This window comes from Physeter macrocephalus, chromosome 1 (assembly GCF_002837175.3).
Source record: "Physeter macrocephalus isolate SW-GA chromosome 1, ASM283717v5, whole genome shotgun sequence".
Taxonomy (NCBI): domain Eukaryota; kingdom Metazoa; phylum Chordata; class Mammalia; order Artiodactyla; family Physeteridae; genus Physeter; species Physeter macrocephalus.
This window is the reverse complement of record NC_041214.2, coordinates 133,668,833-133,676,806: the sequence shown is the minus strand read 5'-3', so window position 1 is coordinate 133,676,806 and position 7,974 is coordinate 133,668,833. Positions and strand designations below refer to the sequence as shown.

At 37.7% G+C, this 7,974-nt stretch overlaps 1 long non-coding RNA gene across 1 annotated transcript in view; it reads right to left on the bottom strand.

The window, feature by feature from the left end:
• Positions 1-1,896: 1,896 nt before the first annotated feature.
• LOC114485967 (uncharacterized) overlaps positions 1,897-7,974 on the bottom strand; it is a 10,486-nt gene continuing 4,408 nt past the window's right edge. Inside the window, exons 2-3 of the long non-coding RNA XR_003679223.2 lie at positions 2,180-2,234; positions 1,897-1,981 (exon numbers count right to left, since the gene is read on the bottom strand). This is a non-coding gene — a long non-coding RNA (uncharacterized lncRNA). The remainder of the gene's footprint in view (positions 1,982-2,179; positions 2,235-7,974) is intronic.

The window sequence follows — 7,974 nt, the reverse complement described above, 5'->3', positions numbered from 1 at the left end:
CATTTATTTGTTCATGAGGATCAAGACGAATTGTACCATACTGGAGAATTTGCTAGCCATTCTGATGCAAAGCTAGAGAATACAAAAAGGGACAATCATTGAAATCTCCACTACTCCTCGGAGAAGGAAGCCTTAAAACAAAGGACTCCTGAAGATATTGAAAGAGCTTCTTTCCACTTTCACTCCACTTTCTCATAAGGAGCCTCACATTCCTCCTGTGACAGCCATGGGAATTTTCTTTTATTTTAAACAGCCATGTTGGAGTATAAAAAATCTTGCACCATGTCTCCCATGAGTAATTAACGTTAAGGTTATGATTTTCACAATGCTTTTGCCTTAAACAACAGCATATGAAATGTTAAAAAGCTGCTCATTGCATCCAATAATGGAAATGTAAGGCACATTTTGAATATGGGTGTTTTTAAGATTCAAAATGATGTTACAAAATTTTAAGGATAGGACACTAACCATTGAGAAAAAAATATGATTTCAACAGCGGCCTAAAACTGTAAATAGTGCTCATCAAAGGACACAGGAGCTCTTATTGTCCAAATTGGCGGACAACCCAACCATGACTTACTTGTCTTTTTAGACCATTCTTATATGTAGTTATTTTGTGCATGCCTAATTTTCTGGAAATACTTCAAACTAGGTATTGAAATTTTACCATAAAGCTTTATTTTCTCCATCGTGTCCCATAAATGCCTCTACAACACTTTCTAACTTATCATGAGAACACTTGACTGGCATTGTGATCAGGCCCAAAGAATTTCTGCAACCTTGCTGACTCACACCTCTTTTGAATATGTATAATAATGGTTTTGCTTCAAAAGCATCTCTCTTCTTGCTATGCTAAACTTGAAAAGCGTAAGATGACTATTTCAATCAAGTACATCATGGTATATACCATGAACGTGAAATTTTTTTTAATAGATAATGAAAAGAGGAGGTGATCAATAGAAAGCCACACAGCTCCAAATACATGTGAGAGTTATGAAGAGTTGGGCTCTGATGGGAGAATAAGATCAATAGAAAATAATAATCACTGAAGTGTTCTGTGTACTCTAGACTCTAGAAAAATTATAGTCCAGGGCAGAGCCTTCTACAGCCACTTCAAAGTGTCTAAATTCTTTCCTTGCGCTGGAATGTTCTAATTACTATGGCTAGAAAAACCAAGTTGCAGGGTAATTAACCACCTCCTCCATCAGAATCGGACTGAAATAAAACAGACCTCAAATGCCCCCGGACATCTTTTGGCACCTTTTCTTTAATTTGGGTAGGTTTACTTCATGAATATGCAAAATGCAGAATTAATCATCCTCTCTTTATTCCATGAAATAAATTGCTCATGCAGATTTATCCTGTAAGCAAAGCTATGTGCACTGCTTTGCTTTCCTCTTTTGCTGTGGGCTTCCAGAGAAGCTGTTTACCTCTCTTCACAGAAAGCACTTCCTTTAGTCCTTACTGAGCTAGAAAATCTGCCTTCGTTATCACGGGGGCAGATCACAAATAGAGATATAACCTGGACAAAAAGCACGTTTTAACTTAATTAAGACCAGTATTGTAATTAGACCATTAAAGCACAAATATTATTGGCAATCGGCTGGAGCTGAGCGACTTTTTTTAAACCTGTGGTGGATTTTATTGTTGCTATAATGGTTTTTACCATAATGAAATTTAATGCATTACCAGGAAAAAGCCATACCCTGTGGTAGGGCGCTGCTTATATTTCGAAACACGTTAGCGTGAAGCTACAGTGAGATCTAATAATAGAAATGAACTTACCTAAAGATGCATTGATTTTTATATCAGGTCATGTTGAGAATTTACAAAGAATATCCAGTCCATGAAACAAAAATCCTCTTGAGAATAGCATTGATTGCAAGAAGGGTAATATTAGAAAAATGGAAATCCTCTCCTCCCGGAATAGTGTACATTCGTATAATGGATTAAGTGCACGAGGTAGTTTAGAAAAGGTCATCTTTCAGATAAATGATAAATTTGATAAATTTCAGTAGATTTAATCACCCCTGAGATTTGATCAAAACAGCAATCAAGTAACAAATAACATCCATCTCACACATATAATTTGCTTATTTATTCTAACTTCTGAAATTATAAACATTATTTCTATTAGCATGACCTATTCAATAAAATTCCTCACAAAATAAATTCTTACCATTCTAATACATACCCCAATCGTTGGATGGCTTCAAAGAAGATGAGAAGATTGTCTGAAAGAGAAGGAACAGAGAATTAAGGCAGTTTTAAATTATATCTTTCATAAAACCAGAGACCCCTCCTAAGGTATAAGGTACTAGAGAGGGAGGTTACTGTTATGTCCACATTATTAGACTTGAAATCAGCATTCAGCAGTTTACATATATATTCAAAAACACTTTACTAACAGTTTTCTTCAGAGTAGTGTATTTCTTCATTTTCATCATTCATTTCTTCATTTCATCATTCAAGTTTACGTTGTTTATCCATATTGTTTATGTTTATCCATATTCTCTATTATGTTTTTAATGTATTTTGTTTTGAAATATTAGGTTACAGTTTTCATATCTCTGAGGGCACATCTCTTGAGAATTCTCCTAATCTGTATGGAGGCTCCTGTGCTCCTGTCTCTCCCTTTTCCTATTTTAAATGGGTATGACGTTCTACTCACCCTTTTCTATTGCTCAATTTTAAGTAAAATGAGTGTTCGGATCTTTTCTGAAAGGAGGAATGAGCCCTGCTATCTTTTCTAACTTCATGGCTCTAGAGCTCCCTCTTTTGTTGTTTTCTCAAAGTGATTGAAATAATACAGAGTCCTGCTCTCTGAGATGGGCTTCCTTTGCTTCCCTTTCTCATTTTCACCTAGATCAAGGGAGACAAACGACCGCCTATGGACCAGATATGGACCTCTGGCTTGTTTTTGTACTGCCTTCAAGCAGTTTTCAAGAATGTTTTCCACATTTTTTAAAACATTGAAAAGAAAAGGAAAGGAAGGAAGGAAGGAAAGAATGAAAGAAGATGACGCACAGAGAAGCAGGTGCCCCAAAATAAAGCTGGCCCTTTAAAGAAAAAGTTTGCCATCCCCTGAGTCCTAGATCAATATTTTCTTTTGAACTTGTCATTGTTCTGTTCAGTTAGGATTCTACACCCAGACTTTTCTCCTGGTTCAAGCAAGACTGACCTGAAAGAGAGCTTCTATTTTTTAGCATCAAAAGTTTTTAGGGTCCAGACCTTACAGAAGTCCCCACACACTAACCAGTAAATTTGATCCTGAGAACCCCTCCGGCTATGCCTGCTGTTTTCAGATTGCCATCCTTTCCAGCTGGCTTTCTTTCTCTGCATTTGTGGATTCAGCAAGAACTGAAATTTAGGCCACTGCCTCCATCTTCCCAAAATCGAGTTAATTTTTTTAAACTGAGTAATGAAGAGAACCTGGAAAGATTAGGAACATTTCTGCTTTCTCTTTATGAACTGGAATGTGATTTTTTTAAGGACCAAGGATGTGTTCAGCAAATGCTTATTAAATTGATTTACTGCTTCTTTCTTCCTTATCTTTAATAAAATATTCAATTATTTTTTTACATATGTTAATAAAATTGATCAAATAAATAATTAAATTTCCATTTATATACCATTATACAATAAAGTTAAATTCCCCTCAGAGAAAGCAGACTCTTTCTCCTGGGTTAATTCTATATCTCCCCTAATAACAAAGCCACTCTCAGAGAGTTGAATCTATTTTAGTCTCTTTGTTTCAGATTTCCCTTTCAAGGATGTAGCACAATATGAACCTTCATAATTAAATTTATTCTATGAGAATGATGGAGTCACTTATATTGAACCTATAACTATTCAAATTCCTGAACAAAATATAAAAAATAACTCTGAGGAAATCCTAGAGAGTGAGCAAAAGCAGAAAGAAGCTGGAGGGCATTTGACTCTTTCAAGAAAGAAAGGAGCTGAACCAGGTGAAATCCTTGTTTCCAAGGCTTTTCACTGAGGACACCCACCAGGTAACACCTGGGGAGGGGGAAGAAGGGGGCTAACGCTCAAGCAAAGGTTCAGACTTGCTGGCTTCAAAAGTCAAAGAAGGAAGTTTGGGATGCTAAATGGCTGAAAATTGAGAGGGGAAAATCAAATTAAAAAGACCACAGTAAGGGCAGTCCTCAAAACTGCATACAGTGTGCAGGTTCGCAGAGCAAGTTAGAGGGAGTGCTGACTACCTGGAGAGGGAGGGAGAAGGCAGACCCCAGCTCACAGAAGCTGTCTGGCCACCTTGGGTTTTGGAGTGGGTGTGCCCCAACTACTGTGAACTTGGACCCCGTTGCAGGATCCTTTCTCAGGATGCTCTTCTTTTCTCTGCTCAGACCTGTAGTACATTAGCAGCAGGGAATACTTGATATTGTTTTTCAGAACTACTGAATAACTTTTAAGAACTGAATTATTGGGATTCGCTTCAAGATGATGGAGGAGTGAGACATGGAGATCACCTTCCTCCCCACAAATACTTAAAAAATACATCTACATGTGGAACAACTCCTACAGAACACCTACTGAACACTGGCAGAAGAGCTCAGACTTCCCAAAAGGAACAGATGCCTGAGGGCAACCTACACTCAGAGGTGGGGCCAAAACCAAAGCTGAACCCCGGGAGCTGTGTGAACAAAGAGAAAAGGAAATTTCTCCCAGCAGCCTCAGGAGCAGCGATTAAATTGCCACAATCAACGTGATGTACTCTGCATTGTGGAATACCTGAATAGACAAGAAATCAGCCCAAAATTGAGGCAGTGGACTTTGGGAGCAAATGTGTACTTGGGGTTTGCTGTCTGCAACTGATTTGTTTCTGATTTTTATGTTTATCTTAGTATAGTTTTTAGTGCTTGTTGTCACTGGTAGATTTGTTTCTTGGTTTGGTTGCTCTATTTTTTAAAAAATTATTTTTTTTATTTTAATAATTTTTTTTCATTTATTCCTTTTTTTTCTTTCTTTTTTTCTCCCTTTTCTTCTGAGCTGTGTGGCTGATAGGGTCTTGGTGCTCCGCCCTGGTGTCAGCTATGAACATCTGAGGTGGGAGTGCCGAGTTCAGGACATTGGACCACCAGAGACCTCCCAGCCCCACGTAATATTAATCAGTGAGAGCTCTCCCAGAGATCTTTCTCTCAACATTAAAACCCAGCTCCACCCAAAGGCCAGCAAGCTCCAGTGCTGGACAACCCATGTCAAACAACTAGCAACACAGGAACATAACACAACCCATTAGCAGGGAGGCTGCCTAAAATCATACTAAGTTCACAGACACCCCAAAACATACAACCGGACGTGGCCATGCCCACCAGAAAGACAAGATCCAGCCCCACACACAGGAAGACAGGCACCAGTCACCTCCAACAGGAAGCCTACACAAGGCACTGAACCAACCTCACCCGCTCGGGGCAGACACTAAAAACAACAGGCACTAAGAACCTGCAACCTGAGAAAAGGAGACCCCAAACACGGTAAGTTAAACGAAATGAGAACGCAGAGAAATATACAACAGATGATGGAGCAAGGTAAAAACCCACCAGACCAAACAAATGAAGAGGAAATAGCCAGTCTACCTGAAAAAGAATTCAGAGTAATGATAGTGAAGATGATCCAAAATAATAGAAATAGAATGGAGAAAATAAAAGATACGTTTAACAAGGACTAAGAAGAACTAAAAAGCAAACAAACAATGATGAACAACACAATAAATGAAATTAAAAATTCTCTAGAAGGAACCAATAGCAGAATAACTGAGACAGAAGAATGGATAAGTGACCTGGAAGATAAAATAGTGGAAATAACTACCACAATCAGAATAAAGAAAAAAGAATGAAAAGAATTGAGGACAGGCTCAGAGACCTCTGGGACAACATTAAACATATCAACATTCAAATTATAGGAGTCCCAGAAGAAGAAGAGAAAAAGAAAGGGTCTGAAAACATATTTGAAGAGATTACAGTTAAAAACTTCCCAAACAAGGGAAAGGAAATAGTCAACTCCAGGAAGCACAGAGAATCCCATACAAGTTAAATCAAAGGAGAAACACACCAAGACACATATTAATCAAACTATCAAAAATTGAATACAATGAAAAAATATTAAAAGCAGCAAGGGAAAAGCAACAAATAACAATAAAGGGAATCCCCATAAGGTTAACAGCTGATCTTTCATTAAAAACTTTGAAAGCCAGAAGGGAGTAGCAGGACATATAACTGGCAACTCCAGGAAGCACAGAGAATCCCATACAAGATAAATCAAAGGAGAAACACAACAAGACACATATTAATCAAACTATCAAAAATTAAATACAATGAAAAAATATTAAAAGCAGCAAGGGAAAAGCAACAAATAACAATAAAGGGAATCCCCATAAGGTTAACAGCTGATCTTTCATTAAAAACTCTGAAAGCCAGAAGGGAGTAGCAGGACATATAACTGGCAACTCCAGGAAGCACAGAGAATCCCATACAAGATAAATCAAAGGAGAAACACAACAAGACACATATTAATCAAACTATCAAAAATTAAATACAATGAAAAAATATTAAAAGCAGCAAGGGAAAAGCAACAAATAACAATAAAGGGAATCCCCATAAGGTTAACAGCTGATCTTTCATTAAAAACTCTGAAAGCCAGAAGGGAGTAGCAGGACATATAACTGGCAACTCCAGGAAGCACAGAGAATCCCATACAAGATAAATCAAAGGAGAAACACAACAAGACACATATTAATCAAACTATCAAAAATTAAATACAATGAAAAAATATTAAAAGCAGCAAGGGAAAAGCAACAAATAACAATAAAGGGAATCCCCATAAGGTTAACAGCTGATCTTTCATTAAAAACTCTGAAAGCCAGAAGGGAGTAGCAGGACATATAACTGGCAACTCCAGGAAGCACAGAGAATCCCATACAAGATAAATCAAAGGAGAAACACAACAAGACACATATTAATCAAACTATCAAAAATTAAATACAATGAAAAAATATTAAAAGCAGCAAGGGAAAAGCAACAAATAACAATAAAGGGAATCCCCATAAGGTTAACAGCTGATCTTTCATTAAAAACTCTGAAAGCCAGAAGGGAGTAGCAGGACATATAACTGGCAACTCCAGGAAGCACAGAGAATCCCATACAAGATAAATCAAAGGAGAAACACAACAAGACACATATTAATCAAACTATCAAAAATTAAATACAATGAAAAAATATTAAAAGCAGCAAGGGAAAAGCAACAAATAACAATAAAGGGAATCCCCATAAGGTTAACAGCTGATCTTTCATTAAAAACTCTGAAAGCCAGAAGGGAGTAGCAGGACATATAACTGGCAACTCCAGGAAGCACAGAGAATCCCATACAAGATAAATCAAAGGAGAAACACAACAAGACACATATTAATCAAACTATCAAAAATTAAATACAATGAAAAAATATTAAAAGCAGCAAGGGAAAAGCAACAAATAACAATAAAGGGAATCCCCATAAGGTTAACAGCTGATAAAGGCCAGCAAGCTCCAGTGCTGGACAACCCATGTCAAACAACTAGCAACACAGGAACATAACACAACCCATTAGCAGGGAGGCTGCCTAAAATCATACTAAGTTCACAGACACCCCAAAACATACAACCGGACGTGGCCATGCCCACCAGAAAGACAAGATCCAGCCCCACACACAGGAAGACAGGCACCAGTCACCTCCAACAGGAAGCCTACACAAGGCACTGAACCAACCTCACCCGCTCGGGGCAGACACTAAAAACAACAGGCACTAAGAACCTGCAACCTGAGAAAAGGAGACCCCAAACACGGTAAGTTAAACGAAATGAGAACGCAGAGAAATATACAACAGATGATGGAGCAAGGTAAAAACCCACCAGACCAAACAAATGAAGAGGAAATAGCCAGTCTACCTGAAAAAGAATTCAGAGTAATGATAGTGAAGATG